A 17,583-nucleotide genomic window follows, 5' to 3' on the forward strand; every position below is an offset into this window, starting at 1 on the left:
GTTAAGTATTGTAGCTATTATTTCGTAAAATTCCTTGAACATTAAAAATAAGAAATTAGATATGTTTTCCCCCCTGTTTGTCAAATTGGAACTTTGTACCGCGCCCTACCCTATAATATAAAAACAAATACTGTTAAATTTTTTTTAAGTTAGATTTTTGATATTGATTGATATAATACTACTGGTTTTATATGAAATACCGTCTAATTGCATATTATAAGTCTACGATTACATTAATAAATGCTAATATAAAACTTTTAACAAACCTTATTTTTAAATGATTTTAATACGTTTTAGCATATTGTGATTATACATCATACCAATTCATTCTGTAAAAATTACAAAAATTTCCGATGTTTTTTTATGTTTGTGTATTAGTTCATTCATCCAAATACGTATTCATTTAAGGATGTTGAATGGAGTTCTGATAATTATCTTTATAAAGGCATAAAGCAATAACGAATCAGTCTGAAACCAATCGCCAAACTTGTTTTTGGAACGATTAAACATAAAATGAATCACAAGTAAAACTCTGAATTCTTGTGTCGTCGGATGTTATTGTGTCCGAACAAAGCTCGACTTTGAAATAAATTCAAGCTCTAAAATACTGCTTTTTGTTGCAAATAATATTCCTGAAAGTATTTCAGTGAATTGAGAGTAATTGAAATTTCTCTACATTTCTTCCATATGTAAATTATAAGAAAACAGTGACATGCGAATTGTAATCGTTTACTAATTTTTTTATAAAATTCACCTATCAGCCCAACTGTTCACCTGGTCAGCGGCATAATCATTATTGCTTTTAAGTCGGTCGGGTAGGGTGGGGCACAAAGGTCCAGCCTCTACATCAATTACTACATCATAACTCATAAACTCATAACACGTATCACACAAATATTTGTCATACTATGTTCAGTAAAAATCCTAGTTAATTACTGTTTACACATCTTTTTCCCTCTGCTTTCAAATATTGTTATTATACCTTTACTTGTATCTGAGATATTGGTGTTGGACCTTTTTACCGCCGGACTTTTAAGCCCCGCTCTACTCTATTAATATTTTTGTTAATATTTTTTTCTAAGTTATAAGAAAATATATACAGAGCAATAAAGAACCCGCTGTTCAAATTTTCAAGAAACGAACTCTTAAAATCATTTCTATAATAAATTTATCACTTATATCTGCAATGGATCTCTAAGCTATTTGAATAATTTATTCCCATTGTCGTTGGAAATAAAGATATAGAATCGATTAATCTACGTTCAAATTGAATAAATAGCATGAGCATCGAAACTTGAATCAACAAATATTTTCAAATCGCAAATAATTTACAAATCATAAATATTACAGAAATGCAAATTTTTTCTGTCAATAATATCCTAAATATATTATTACGTCACCCGACGCAGCGATATGCTAATCTCATACATATACTGTAAAAGTGTTCAGGTTGCCGAATTATATGAATATTCTGGTTTGTACGGGAGTGCAGAGTAGCGGAATATATGTTTAGATCATTATCAATTTCCAAAGATATCCCGTGGTATAGTGGTTAGAACTAAGGACTTCAAACCAGAGGATACCTGATATCAATATAGTACGCCTCATATACCCTGATGTCAAGGAGCAGTAACATCAGTTTTCAATTTTTTGAAATTTCTTTTTTTAATAACAATCAGAACACTAGTTACATTCTATGAATTATTTTGATTGACATTAATTAAATATAATTATATATAGTAGTTACCCCAGTGGGTATTACTATTGGATGCAATTTTATTGGATCAAGTTAATTGGCCATATTTTTTTTAATCTTTTTACTTCTGGTGTATGTAGCAACGAGTGAATTGGAGTGATTTTCTAATTTGTGATGATAATTAGTTGAAGCACCTTCAGATCATTATACAGAGTTTTATTGCTCACAACCAGGATGCGCCTGTCATTATCCTAAGTAGTTTTGGTCAGGTCTGCTGTACCAATGCCACATTAGATTTGATAGAGCAGCCCCAAACCTCTATTCTGTACGACCAGATAAGAGTTATTATCGTTTAATAAATCAAGATTTTGTTTTCAAGTGCAAATTTTTCCGATAAGCCAATAAAGTACCCTAACTCTGGATTTGATAGATTTGATTTTTGTCGTGATGTGTTGAAAATATATAAAGCAATTTGTTTTCAAGTGAAAATAGCCTTATCTAGCATCGCTGCATCAATAAAAAATAATCAGGAATCAGAAAATGTAATAATAAAATGATCAGAAATAGGACAACCGGTAGATTGCCATCTATAGAGCCACGACAGTTAAGAAGTCAGTACAACAGCTCATGAAACTCATTAAGATTAAGCTAAAGCATTAAGATTGCTGCCTAAAATTAATAAAAAATATTTTTTAGAGACAAAATTATTATTACACTACTCTTCACTATACAATACAAAAAAAAATAAAACTTTCGACATTCTACTTTTTGTTTTATCGCTATTGATCACTTAAAATAATTTTGTACTTTAATAATTATACATCCGAAAGTAATATTGAAATGTGGTCTTTTTTGGGGAATTGTTCATCTTTTCCTTTTTATCCATATATTATATATACAGATTATTACAATAAAATGTAAAACAATATTTATAAACATTATTCGAGTATAATACCCTTGGGTAATAAGTTTATAAAATTTAATTATATACTGTAATTCAACCTGTTCAATTTTTATAAATCGAAATATTCGAAACTAGTGGTCATCGTGTCTTAAGACAAATTGCAATTGCTTCCCGTACAGTAATTTAAAAACATCAAAAGTTTTAAATTACGACTACTGACAACTTTGACAAATATTAGATTTTTGAGGATTTTGAAATTTTTGAACAAAATGGATTATGAATTTGGACTTGCTTTGGCCAAAAGCTAATCAGCACGTCTCCCCATCAATAGAAATAGAATGTTTTGGTTGATATATGTTCTAAAAAAATTGTATCCACACATACATACATACACACACACATCGATTTTTTAAGATATGCCAAAATGTTCAGAAACCCTTGAAACGTAGAGATATTCAAAAAAAATTTTTTTTCATTTTTTTGCGATTATTATGACTTACCCTACGGGGAGTTAATAAAAAGAGCTATATTATCGTAGGAAAGGCCCATTGGAGTTTAACCAATATACTTTTTCGAAAAATAGGCAGATTTTGAATTTAAATTATCATTCAAAGTGAAACGGCACATAAAAATGTCTTAACCTTTATCTGAATAAGTCTTGTCTGTTATTCGCGATATTTTAAAACAATAAAAGTGACGAAACGCGACCTTGACTATGACTATGCGCCGACTCTACTAGTGTAATGTAAGAAGTACCATAATGGTGAATAAGAGCGAACAAAAGAGCGCGAACGACCACGCGGCCGACAAAAGAAAACACTCTCGAACATTACATTAGATAATATTAAGATCATGGACACCTTTGTTTCTTCTAAACCGATATTAGGTGACGCAAACTACACTCGACGATCATTTCACATTTAAGATTGATCATACAAAAATAAAACATGGTTGGAAGAAGTTCTTACGCTGATTTTTAACTTCCCGTAGGGTAAGTTATAGTAATCCTAAAAAAACAAAAATGAAAATTTTTGCATATCTTTACGTTTCAAAGGTTTCTGAACATTTTGGCGTACCTTAAATAAAAATTGATGCATGTGCTTTTGTGTGTGTGTGCGGATATAAATTTTAGTCAACGATTTCGGGAACACGGATCAACCGATTTGAATAATTCTAAACAAATTTGATTTGTATTAATGGGGTAACGTGCTGATTAGTTTTTGGCAAAGTCAGGCAAATCAGCTGTTTCGAAGATACTGGGAAAAAATGTTCAAAAATGGTAATTTAGTTTTTGATACAACGGAGCGTTTGCTTTAAATGATTCAAAACACATTTTATTTGAATTGATGAAACAAAACACTGATTACAACTTTGGAAAGGCAAATGCAGCAGTTTTGGAAATCCAATAAAAAAGGTAAAAAGGTATACCATTTTTTTTTTTGTTACAATTTATTTTTGTTAATAATTATGCCAATTGGCGGTCAAAAATGATCATTGGACATATGTAGATCAAATCATCAGATATTTTATAGAAATTTTATTAATAAGTACGAATTTTGTTTATATTTCTGTGAGTTCTGTACCAATGTTCATCTGTTAGACAGCAAGGCGGCGCTTACGCGCTTCGATTTTTCGTCTCTAAAAGGGCTCCGAAGTGCGATTGCTTTAGTAAAAAGTTCAAAATATTAAAAAAAGTTCAAATTATAAAAAAATCAAAATTTTCAAAAAAGTCAAGATTTTACAACAAATTTCTTAAATCAATTTTTTCTCAAAATTTTCAAAAATTTAAAAGTTTTTTTTCAGTACGGGAAGCTTCAGCCATTTACCTTAAGGCACGATACCATGCACCACTAGTATGTTAGTCACGAATACACTGTAGTTACATGCATAGATCAAAAATATGTTTCTAAGTAAAAATAAGGGCAACCACTAGACAAGCTTCTGAAAAAATACACCAAAAGTAAAAAAGGAAATCCTTAGGATTGCTTAGTAATAGCGATTAGTATAATAATAATCACAAACAATAACTATCATAACAGCTTATATAATATCACATTATACCTTATTCATACCTTGTCTTTTACACTGAATCGATTTTGTACCATTATTGTAAATTGAGTTTCCGTTATTATGTGGTATAGGTAACAAGTTGTGATATGAAACTATGTACCCAGTAGCATTTTAATTTTAGTTTAAACGGTGTATCTGTATTTCTATTTAGATCTATATATATAATATAAATATGTCTTATTCATATCTTTGTTTTTACACAGAATCAATTTCGCACCATTATTTTAAATTGAGTTTCCGTTATTATGTGATATAGGTAACAGATTGTGATATGTTATTATGTGCTTAGTGGCATTGCTTGAGAACTATTCTAATTTGAAATATTGTTCAAGAATATATCAACTACAGAAATTTTTTCACCGCAATAAAGGCTTGCTGTGGGCCAGTAGTAAGAGCTTTGGTCATACGATTACAAGGTTTGGGGATGATACACGCCTTGGTCATCAGTTTTTACTAGAAAATATAGATCTAAATATGTTTCCAAGTAAATTAGCCCTTTCCTGACATTACTGCATCAAATTAAAACTAAACAACCAACAATAAATTGATGAACAATATTAAAATTATATAAATTTTAATAACGTGATTAAAATTTATCAAATATAACCAGGTCAATAGGTGGCCTTCTAGAAAGCAACGCTGTTGGAGAATGTGAGAATGAAGAAAATACTGTTGTTGTGAATTTTCAAACATTGCCGTTTATCTCCCGATAGCAACGTCGTGAAAATCAAGGTGATAAATATTGTAACAAATTCTTAACTTTACCTGTTTTTGAGATATGACTGGTGGACCTTTTTACCCTCGAACCTTTAAGCCTCGCTCTACCCTATCGCAACAACTGTAAAATTTCACGGTATTTTTTTATTCAGACTTGTCAATAAACATAACTTGTTTAATTGTTTTTCCTGTATTCTTGATCATCTCAAAATATTATCAAAACCGTACAGATCGCTCTCCCAAACAACGAAAATTATCATTCCTCTTCACTTTATCTATGTGCTCCGTTAGCATTTCGTGTTATCTTTTTAAACATATGGTTTGCCGATGTCTGCTGAACAGAAAACATACGGCAATGATGTGCTGATAAAAATCTGTGGAGAGCTTCAATTTCTATTTAAGTTCTTACAGTATCTCACCTGGCGGCGAGATAATATTTCATGGCTTTCGCTAGACTTTCAAGTCCGATGCAATCGAACCGAAATAATATCAATATAAATGGAAACAAATTTAAAATATTTTTACAAGATGATTTAATCAGTTTCAGTAAAAAGCTGGAGCATATAAGTTAATCAAAAGTCACTATATATATTCATATTTTCTATTTGATAACGTATTATAGATGTCTAAATATGAAATAACTTCTTCAATTCTTTTTTACTAATTTTAAATTGCAATCAGATCTTGGCAGTTCTATGGAGATTGTGATAACCTATCTATTTTAATAACGTCGCTTTTTAGAAGGCAGCCCAACCTATCTACATTTAATACATTTGTTATTAGGATTTCTCTAATACTGACGATATTTTTAAATTTTATAGAGCAATGCCGAGATATGGCTATTTTCACTCGGAAACATATTTGATCTATATTTTCAAGTGAAAATGGATATCACTACTGCTTGTTATCAGGCTGGGTAGTGGGTACACTTAGTTGAATATCGAACCTGGAACTTCGTGCTGAATATGAATTAGCACGAATAATATAAAGTTATATGCAGTAGTGTTGCTTGTTGATAGTTGCTACCTATAAACGACACGGAGATTGAACTGACCACTTGAATCTTGGGGCTAGTTGTAACATGCAAGAATTATATATAGATTCAAGTGAAAATGATTGGGTGAAATGTATCGTTTGTAAGATATGCACATATGAAATTATGTTACAGGAGGCGCTAAATCTTATTTGTATTAATTGTAGTTTACGTTGATTTATGATAGCAATTTCTATGATAAGAAGCACTATATATTATAGAATTTCTTAGCAACATGTCACTTTTCTTAAAAATGAGCAAAAATTATATATCAGAAGTATTATTGTCGTTTTTTTACCGTTGCTACTTTTCTCGGTAGATGTTATAACTAGCCCCATACACGTAGTAAGTTGTAACACTGCACTTTTTCTAGAAAATAATTATTGGTGAAATAATGACCAATAGTTATAAAATTATATTTATTGGATTTAGTAGAAGAATAGTTTTAGTACTATCTGTTCGGATGTATTTTCGTTTTATTATATTGGCCATGAAGGCGACAATCTTCATGGCATTGAGCTTTTACACGTGATGGCAGCTACCCCTGGTAGAGGGGATAGCAAAGAGTTTTTAATAGGACTAATTGTACACTTCTAAAGGTAAAGTCCGCGAAACAACACGTGTAATAAATAACCAATAAATATACTTTCTTTCATTATAACTTAAAGACAAATCAATAGCGTAATTATAACTGGAACAAATACATACAAATGCAAAATAAATGATATGTTTAATACGCAGCTACAAGGGTTAAATTATAAACTAACAATCTGAGTTAATCGAAGAAGAGTTTTAATAAATTTTATAACTACGTGGCGGTATACAGTATCTATTTATCTTTATTTCGTAGAATTATAATTAGTGAATCTCACTATATATTAGTTAAAAAAACTGTTACGACTGTTAGCCCCTACGACTTTATACATATATTTTTTAAATTTTTTATTTAAACGTAATGGGTAATTAATAGTTATAAATCAAAGCGTACTTAATATATTTTTGAAAATATATTTCATCTTCAATAATTGCCAATAAGAAATTAATTTAAATTTAAGTTGTATCAATCTGAGTGTACGTTAAATGCCTAAATATTTTATAAAATGACTGAAGTCATCGATTTAAAAATTATTTGTGAGCGCACTTCCCGATACATGCCTGCGCGTATACCTTAGATCTGTGATGAGATTGAGAACAGGTTTTTTTTTGGCTATCTTAGCTCTAACTCGCGGCAGTAATGTCTGCAATTGACAAACACGACTATCATATTATTATACACATATATACGAAACAAGACACCTATCGCGAACGCTAAATATATAAATAGAAAAAACGTGCACACACAAATGAAAAAAATATATTAAAACTAATTTTAATTACATGTTTTATCGAGTCATAAAAGAGACCAGCGGAAAAAAACGGGCGAGCGGCGAATTCATGATCGGCGAAAATTGATTGCGGGCGATACGTTCGTTATTTGTCTGTGTGTTAGCATAATCGATATGTGTTTATTACGTACATATTGAGAAAAAAAAAAACACGACTCGGGGAATATTTGTATAAGCTTTATCGGTATATTTATACCAATACAAACGACTAAATAGATAAATATGCGTGCGTTCCGCATATTGTGGAAATTATGTAATGCTAACCGGAGGAAAACCGGAAATTAGACTGTATTTATGAGTTATTTATACATTAGAGCGAGCTGAATAACTTGCGGTTTACCTAAGAAATGAATCATACACATGTCTATTTACATTTTTTATCTTCGAATTTTTTGCGCACCGAGTAGCGATACGTTGTTTGAGTTCTAATTTTTTTTTAAACGCGTAATGATTATCAGAATCATGAATATAAAAACGAATATAAATATAAACAAATATGTTTATACGGACATCATAAAACAAACAGGAGAGTAATAATAAAACACACATAAAAAGTTTGTAATGAATTTATTTCACGATACACAACTTTTTTATATGCGCTTTGTGTGTAGAAATGGACTGCAAGATTTTACTGTTACTGGCAATGTTATGGGTTGCTATCAATTAACAGTTTTTTATAAACTATTTTAGAATAGAGCAGTGTTTAAAGGTTCATGTATAATAAGGTCCACTACCGATATCTCAAAAACCAGTAATAATAGGACATTAACAACAATATCTGAAAGCAGAGGGCAAAAGATGTATAATCAGCCTTTGCCTTAAATCAAGCAAAGACGCTATCTGGAGATAAACTGCCATGTTTGAAAATCTATAATAAAAGTATTTTCTTCCGTTGTTAGTATTTTCGGTTGTGAGCATTGTTGTTTAGTTTACGAGGCCTTAATATAATTTTTAAGAACATAATATCTAATTTTTTTATAGGATGTATTGTTAATTTTAAGTTACATTCAACAGATGTTTTTATAACCTCTATAATAGCTTACATGTGGGTAAGGTAAAAAAAACATTAGAAGTAAATAAAATTAATAGTTATTCCAACCCTGCTGATAAATATTTTTGACAAAATAGCAGATCAAGGTTATATACAGTGTTGTCTTTGTGAAAAAAGTGCCCATGAAATTTATATTTTGCATTGCTTGAATATTGTAGCTATTATTTCGTAAAATCCCTTTAAAATTAAAAATAAAACGTTGGATTTGTTTGACCCCTAGCTGCCCTATTTTAACCCGTCTCTGGGGTGAAAAGGAATAGATGACAAATTGTATAAAAATAGTGCAAAATTTTTTTTCTATAATTGGGAGTTAAATGGGAATGTTACCGAACATAATAAAATAGTTGCTCCTTTGATACATGTTATGTGTTATGATATAGTTCATTTGGTTTAGATTAGACAGTAAAATTACTTAAAGTCGAAGTAGATGTTTGTGTCCGCCCTACACTAATTATTTTCATGCAGAAACATATGCAAAAGTATTAAATGAAGTAGCTCTGGGCGTAGTTAGTATTTTGGGGTTCTAATCATCATAAATTAGAAACAGAAATTAAAATGAGAATCTAGGCATCTTAATAATTTTCGTGATCGTGACCCAGAGTTCTGGGAAAGGATGCAAACGAGTTTCTTATTTCATTAGACGAATCTCTTGCGAGGAGGCCGTGACCTCACACGTATGATTTGTTGTCAGTCAGTGTTTCCATCTGATAATTCACCTTTGGTTAAATATCTGCTCGTTGTGAAATTCGGGTTCGCTCTAAGAGCGGTGTGAATTGAACTCTTTTGTGGTGTGGGTTAGGCGCGGGTATGTGTTACATGTTATGTATTATTTTTTTCATATTTCGTGTTCGCCGTAATACTTCTTTGCTTGATGTTTGATGCGTCGCGGTCCTAAAGTCGCCGGCATTCGTGATGACCGGATGAGGCGCTCTAACGAGTTTTTAATGATCGCAATGTTGCGTTAGATGCCATTTACACGTAAGTCGCGCGTACGCGCTCCCAAAAGCCATCGCTTAAATCGTACCGATTGCCCGTTGACCGTGCACGACTAGTGTTAGAAGTATCGAGGCAAAGTATCGATACAGAGTACTGAAAAAATAATCGAGGCAAAGTATCGATTCCAAAAAAGTATCGTGGCAAAAGTATCGATACTACTCAGTATCGAATATTGAGTGCTTTTCACCAAAATCAAACATGAGTTCTAATATAAGTTATAACTCAAGAGAGATCTTTTTTTTTAATCATTTTATTTGAACAGCAATCAGAACTAATGGGTTCTATGAGCTGTTGTGAGTAAGATCTTACAAACTACGTTTGTTTTATTACAGATGGCAACCCAAACAGTTGTCACATCTCTGTATGATAAATTTTTATTACAATCTCAGTAATAGGGCAAGTATGGTGCAGCAATGCCGGGTGAGGGCTATTTTCACTTGGAAACATATTGCTATCTATATTTCCAAGTGAAAATCGTTGTCAGTGTTGCCTGACAACAGGCTGCTCGAAGTGGGTATCGAACCCGGGACCTCTGAAACAAGTCACGTCGCTCTTAACCGCTTACCTACGGGCGAGCCCTCAAGAGAGATCTAAAACTCACTACAGATCGAATTACAATATTATGATAAATTTTATTGCCTGTATTAGATGCTAATTTATATCATAAATAATAATAGTCATTAATTAAAAAAAAGTATTGTTTTGTGAGAAAAGTATTCATTTATGAATTTAGTATCGGCTAATTTATATCACAAAGAAAAATACTCATTAATTAAAAAAAGTATTGTTTTGTGACAAAAGTATTCATTTATGAATTTAGTATCGGCTAATTTATATCACAAAGAAAAATACTCATTAATTAAAAAAAGTATTGTTTTGTGACAAAAGTATTCATTTATGAATTTAGTATCGGCTAATTTATATCACAAAGAAAAATACTCATTAATTAAAAAAAGTATTGTTTTGTGACAAAAGTATTCATTTATGAATTTAGTATCGGCTAATTTATATCACAAAGAAAAATACTCATTAATTAAAAAAAAGTATTGTTTTGTGACAAAAGTATTCATTGTTGTGCCCCATCCAGCGACGGAGCCAACAAAATGTAGGTTCTTCCTGCTGCTAAGTATCAAGCTGGTACCAGAATGTGAAATGGAATCAGTAAAACAGATGAAGACTTTTGATGTTGACGTTTATTTCATGATTCTTGTACAATTTACATATAACTTGAACACTGAACTTAAATATAACTCCATTGATTACTTTATATTACTCAAAATGACTGAATTTTATTATAACTGGATTACAACTGAACTATATTGATCTTAACCCATACTGATCTTGACCCATACTCATACTGACTCAAACTGACTGTTTATTGCATCATCCAGAACCTTAAATACTCCTTATCGGTATGACGCATTCTTTTTCTATAATGTTCGATATATGTGAGTCAGAAACTACGCTTTACTTGGTCGTCGGACACAGTTTGCGGTTTCAAAAGGAATTTTATCAACACTTGCAAGGTTACTGCAAGCTTACAATGTAACTATGAGCAATACTAATTGCGTCGTTCATATTCTGGCCGTTATACAGTAATTTATAATATTATTTATAACTATTGTAAAGGGTGAATACCACTACACCTCACCCGCCGAAAAAACGCGCGCCCTCGTGCGTTCACAAAAGAAAGCATTTCGGGTGCTTCAAAAAAAATGTTTGCTCATGCTATTACATTGTACAGATTTCTTATAATTACTTGTTTGGATATAATTAATATAATGTTGAAGTTCATATAATATTTCAAATACATTTTTTTTTTCTTCATGAAATTTCGAAAAAATTAAAAAAAAAAAAAATGTTAATTAAAAAAAATTCAAAAATTGTATTTATTGTAGAACAATATCATAAATTTACAATTAAGCATAATTTTATTTCAATGGTAATATTTTTCAAAATTTCATGATTACAGTTGAGTTATATAACATCTTTATAATATTTCAAAATATGACATTTCATTGATTAATAATATGAACAGTTTTACAATAATTATCATGACTTATAAAATAACAATGCTCTTTTTTTTTTAAAAAAAAACTTTGATTTCATTTACATTGTAAATTTTAATGTTTGTGAAAAAAAGTTTGAGAATCTTTGGTTGTGACAATTTTATTATAATTCATTTGTTTTTAATCTCTTTCTAACATTTAATTCATATTTGCTTTGTAACTTAACTTGTTGTCTTTTTTGACAATTGTAATATTTATTTCATTTTTGGTTTTGTTAATTTCAATTCGCAAAAAAAAAAAATCGTTGTCAGTTAGCATGTCCTTTGTCGTTGATCCGTATGATCCGTCCTGTACCATTTGTCTCAACAACTCTGTATGCATCTTTAAATAGAGGCATTAGTTTTTTCGATTTACTTGCATAAGGATTTTTGTACGTTATTAATTCTAAATTGTCGATTTTAAATGTTCGTTGTGGTTTTGCGTACTTGTCGTAGAATTTCTTTGATTTAGTTTGTTGATAACGATGTGTGGTAGTAGTTGTGACTACCTCTGGTTCTTCAACTTTTTTGCTTTCTCTGTTTGTTTGAAATTCTGAACTTTTGTTCGTCAAATCTTTGTCTGATTGCGTTTTGTGCGTTTGTGAAATTTGTGGGTCGTTTGAAATTTTGTCTTTCTGTTCTTTTTCGTTATTTGATGTTGTTAAAAATGGAACATTTTTTTCGTGCGTTTCTTTAGTTTCGTCTTTGTCTTTTAATTTCTGTTCTTTATTTTTTGAATCTTGGTAGTTGATTGGTTTTGTGCAAAAAGTTTTGTTTTCAATTTGTAATGAAACATTTTTGTTTTTGGAATTTATTTCCTTTTCGTCGGTTTTGTTTATTGAAAATGAACTGAAAAATTGTGCATTTAGTTCACGTACTGTAATTGTTTCGTTGTCTGATGTTGTTGGTTTAGGATCTTGGGTTTGGGAATTTGTGGATTGTTGGTTTTCGTCACAGTTTGACATTCTGTGGGCATGTGCGTTTGATGCATTTTCAGCATGTGTGTGCGAATAGTTGCATGTTTGTCTGTGTTCGTTGGTAGGGGTAATAAAAGTTTTTCACATGTTAAAATTATTTCGATTTGTATTGAAATTTCTTCGATTTGGGTTTCTGCATTCAAAAATTAAATGACCTGGTTTTTTACAATAATTGCAAAATTTTTGGTTATTATTTGAATTAGCGTTATTCTTTTTATTTAAGAAACATTGTGGAGCAATATGACCACGTTTTTTGCAAATGTAACATGTTATATTATTATTTTGATTATTTCTGATATTTGACGAATTTTGACAAGCTTCTTCTTGCAAAGCGAAGTCAATGGCATCTTTAATATCAGAAAATCGACAGCATTTTACTAAAGTTTTTAACGGTTCTCTTAAGCCATTTTCAAAAACTTTTATGCCTACTTGTTCGAATGTAATTTGTGTTGTTGTTGCATAGTCATGTCCTACTCTAATTGTGTTTGAATAACGAATTTGTCGTAAAATTTCTTCAATTCTGTCTCCAAAACTTTTTACTGTTTCGTTGTATTTTCGTTTTAAATTATTCAATTCGTTTAATAAACTAGAAATGGGTCGTTTTACAACATATTCTTTAGCTAAATAACATTTTAAATCTTCCCACGTTTCAAAATTAATAAATTGGATCTTTGCAAAAATTTGTGGGTCTAATTTTAATTTTATAACTGTAAGCAATTTTTCCGCTTCTGATGGGCTCAAATCCACCGACAATGCATCGCAAGCAGTAATGAATGAAGGAAGATTTGAAGGTTCCCCATTGAAATTCGGAATTAAAGCGATAGCAGTTTGAATATTTAATTTACCTTCGCGCGACATATCTACTGGTTCATTCATTTTTGAAAAGTATGAAAAACTACTAAAACAGAAGCGCAAAAATTTACAAAAATATGTTAAAAATAAGCTTACTGACAATGAGTTGTATTCCTTTCTTAATTTAATATCCTTTTGGTTCACTTGAATTCACAATCACTTAAACTTTTGTAACCTTGAACAATGATTGTATAACTTTTTCATAACACTTTTTATTTTATTTTTCACCTTTGACTTTTCACTTGTAAATATAATACTTTGAACTTCTTGATTTTTCTTTCTTGATTTATATTATCTTCTTTCTCTTCTTTGTTTCTTGATTATTAATTTAATTTTCTTGTTTCTTCTTATTACGACTTTTCTCTTTTCTTTGTTTTTTGATTCTTGATTTGATTTTCTTGTTACGATTTTTCTCTTTTCTTACTTCTTGATTTTTGGAGTCTTCACTTTGTAGTTTCAATAATATTTCCATTTCGGTAAAGCTTTTTACCTTTTCTTGAATCTAATTATTGCTATATTTCGGCGTATTTTTCTCAAATATCCGTTTTCCAAATATGCAATAATTCTATGTTCAAGACATGTTATGGTAAATAATTTAGCATTTTTTTAAAAAAAAATTCGCAGAATCCCAAGCTGCCACCAAATAAAATATGTTGTGCCCCATCCAGCGACGGAGCCAACAAAATGTAGGTTCTTCCTGCTGCTAAGTATCAAGCTGGTACCAGAATGTGAAATGGAATCAGTAAAACAGATGAAGACTTTTGATGTTGACGTTTATTTCATGATTCTTGTACAATTTACATATAACTTGAACACTGAACTTAAATATAACTCCATTGATTACTTTATATTACTCAAAATGACTGAATTTTATTATAACTGGATTACAACTGAACTATATTGATCTTAACCCATACTGATCTTGACCCATACTCATACTGACTCAAACTGACTGTTTATTGCATCATCCAGAACCTTAAATACTCCTTATCGGTATGACGCATTCTTTTTCTATAATGTTCGATATATGTGAGTCAGAAACTACGCTTTACTTGGTCGTCGGACACAGTTTGCGGTTTCAAAAGGAATTTTATCAACACTTGCAAGGTTACTGCAAGCTTACAATGTAACTATGAGCAATACTAATTGCGTCGTTCATATTCTGGCCGTTATACAGTAATTTATAATATTATTTATAACTATTGTAAAGGGGGAATACCACTACATCATTTATGAATTTAGTATCGGCTAATTAATATCACAAAGAAAAATACTCATTCAAGAATCGGAATTATAATAATTTTAATAGAAATACTTAGCGATTATAAAATAGTATTTATTTTAGAAAAAACAAGTATCGGCTTTAAATATTAGAATCCGAATTATAATAATTTTAATGGAAATACTTAGCGGAAATAAAAATAGTATTTATTTTAGAAAAAACAAGTATCGGCTTTAAATATTAGAATCGGAATTATAATAATTTTAATGGAAATACTTAGTGATTATAAAGTAGTATTTATTTTAGAAAAAAAGTATCGGCTTTAAAAATTAGAATCGGAAATCGAATGTCTTAATAAATTATTTAACCAAAGTTGGTTGCGTGACAATTTCGCAGATAACAAGGTTTTTGCATACAATATACAAAATTTATTATCGTTGATGAACATATGTTCTCGGAGGTAACAGAAATTATATTATCGACGTACGTAATCTTAAACTCTAATTATTTTATTTATTGTTAATCATTGGCTTCGAACTAGGGGCATTCATAAACATTTTCTTTAACAAAAACCATATCGCACTCGACTTATCGCTTGTTTCGTTCGTCATCTATGAAGAGCGGCGCCTCCGCGACAAAAATGAATGAGTAGTTTCATAAAATGCGGTCGAACTTTTGGTGGGGTCAAAAAACATAGCCGATACTTTTTGAGTAGAATCGGCGCAAAGTATCGATACCGCCAAAAGAATCGTCCTGAAGAATCGATTCCAAAAGTACTCAGTATCGAAGTCAAAGTATCGATACTTACTCAGTATCGATACTATCGTTCTAACACTATGCACGACTCGATGGACCGGGAACGAAGGTGCCCATGGTGCCATCCATGCGGACCACTCACAAAATACCGGATGTTAGAAACAAAATGATCGATTGCCGCGAAGTTAATTGAAAGCCGAAAAGAACCAAACAAGAAAAAAAACATGTTGTGTCTAGATCTATGCATGCGATCATCGCTGGCACCTTGTATGCTAGCGGTCACTACTTAATTCTATGGCGTGCATTAAGCACTTACGATTATAGGAACTGGAAAAAATCCAATAAAGCGCGAGTGAGTCGAACTCCTGATTTTACTAAAACAAAAATATTTTTTTTATGAAAATAAGCTAAAAAATGTGTACCAAGTAAAGCAACGTGCTGAAGTTATGGCTATGTATTCCTAAAACACTTTAAATATATGGTTTAATTGTTTGCTTAATTGCAATCCGTCAAAGTCTGCAAATTGGAGAAGTACGGATAAAAAGACATGGTGTTTCATTTTGTAATGGTATTTATATATTTACTGATATTATAACCAGTTTCAATCATTTTTACTCATCTTTAGTTCATTGAATACCAGTAACATAGTCTTTTACTTCAGTACGAACTATAATAACTTATTTATTAAGAAAAAATGCAACTAATTGCAAAGGCCATTTCGCCCATATAGTACGGACAAAATAACATGTAGATTGTAGAGTAAAGACATTTTGCCCATATAAAACGGTCAAAATAACATGTAGAGTAAGGCCATACTAAGATGCTTATTTTTAAGAAGGCAGTTTACAAATGATCCTATTTAGGACAATAGTAAATAAAACATGAGACCAAAGAGAACTAATTATAAATCGTGAGCCAACCATCGCCAGGCTCAGAATGGGAAAAGAGGGTTTTGCAAGAGTTTTATTTTCACTGGTGGATTTTAGAAATATTTAGAGTAGAAGTTAGAAGCAAATCACCTTTGACATATTACAAATTTCAATTGTTTTCTTAGCCTCGAATTAACTACCCCGTAGATTTTGCGCTATAGTACATTATTACTATCTCATTTTGCCCATTGTATAAGTATGTCATTTTATCGGAAAGTGATGAAATGAATAAATAATTAAAATTATATCAAACGCCTCATAATTGAAAGAAAATTGATAGAAATTACTAGTACTGACTTAAGTTCATTGATTTTAATAGAAATTATTACAAATGATAATGGATAAGAGACTTATCCATTATCATTTGTAATAACTTCCTTATCATACCTATCAACTTAACGTAAGTCCCAAACATGACAAAACCACCTTTGAAATAAACTTTTAAAGGCGTGATAAACGTTTGAACTGACTATTACGACAAGAATGTGACAATGACGATCAACATCTGACGGGATTGTTATTATGGCTTTCTTCATGTCGTGGAAACGTTAATAAAACTAGCCATTTTTTAAATAAGGCCAATGTGTCATTTTTTCCATATGTACCAATTTATCCGTATTTCCTGTTACGATTACGATTTTATCATATGTTTAAAAACAAAATTAGCAGATTATTAACAGATTTGATTAATTGCACTATTAAGCATAAAACAATCAGCATTGAAAAAACTTAAGTTTGGTCCAATGGGAATGCAATTTAAAATCATCAATTGCAAACTGGCAATCGCATGAAGCTTTCCATATACACGTTTGACGATAAAATCTAATCACTAGATCGATTGAACGACGTGAAACAACGGATACGCAAATGAGAAAAAAATTCAACGAGGCACAAAGCGCGTTCGACTGCGTAGCGTCGGAGAAGCGTTCAAAAAGAAAACGAAAACCG

This window comes from Ctenocephalides felis, unplaced genomic scaffold (genome assembly GCF_003426905.1).
Source record: "Ctenocephalides felis isolate EL2017-DRISC unplaced genomic scaffold, ASM342690v1 CF-g0.4_SCAFFOLD_01886, whole genome shotgun sequence".
Classification (NCBI taxonomy): Eukaryota; Metazoa; Arthropoda; class Insecta; order Siphonaptera; family Pulicidae; genus Ctenocephalides; species Ctenocephalides felis.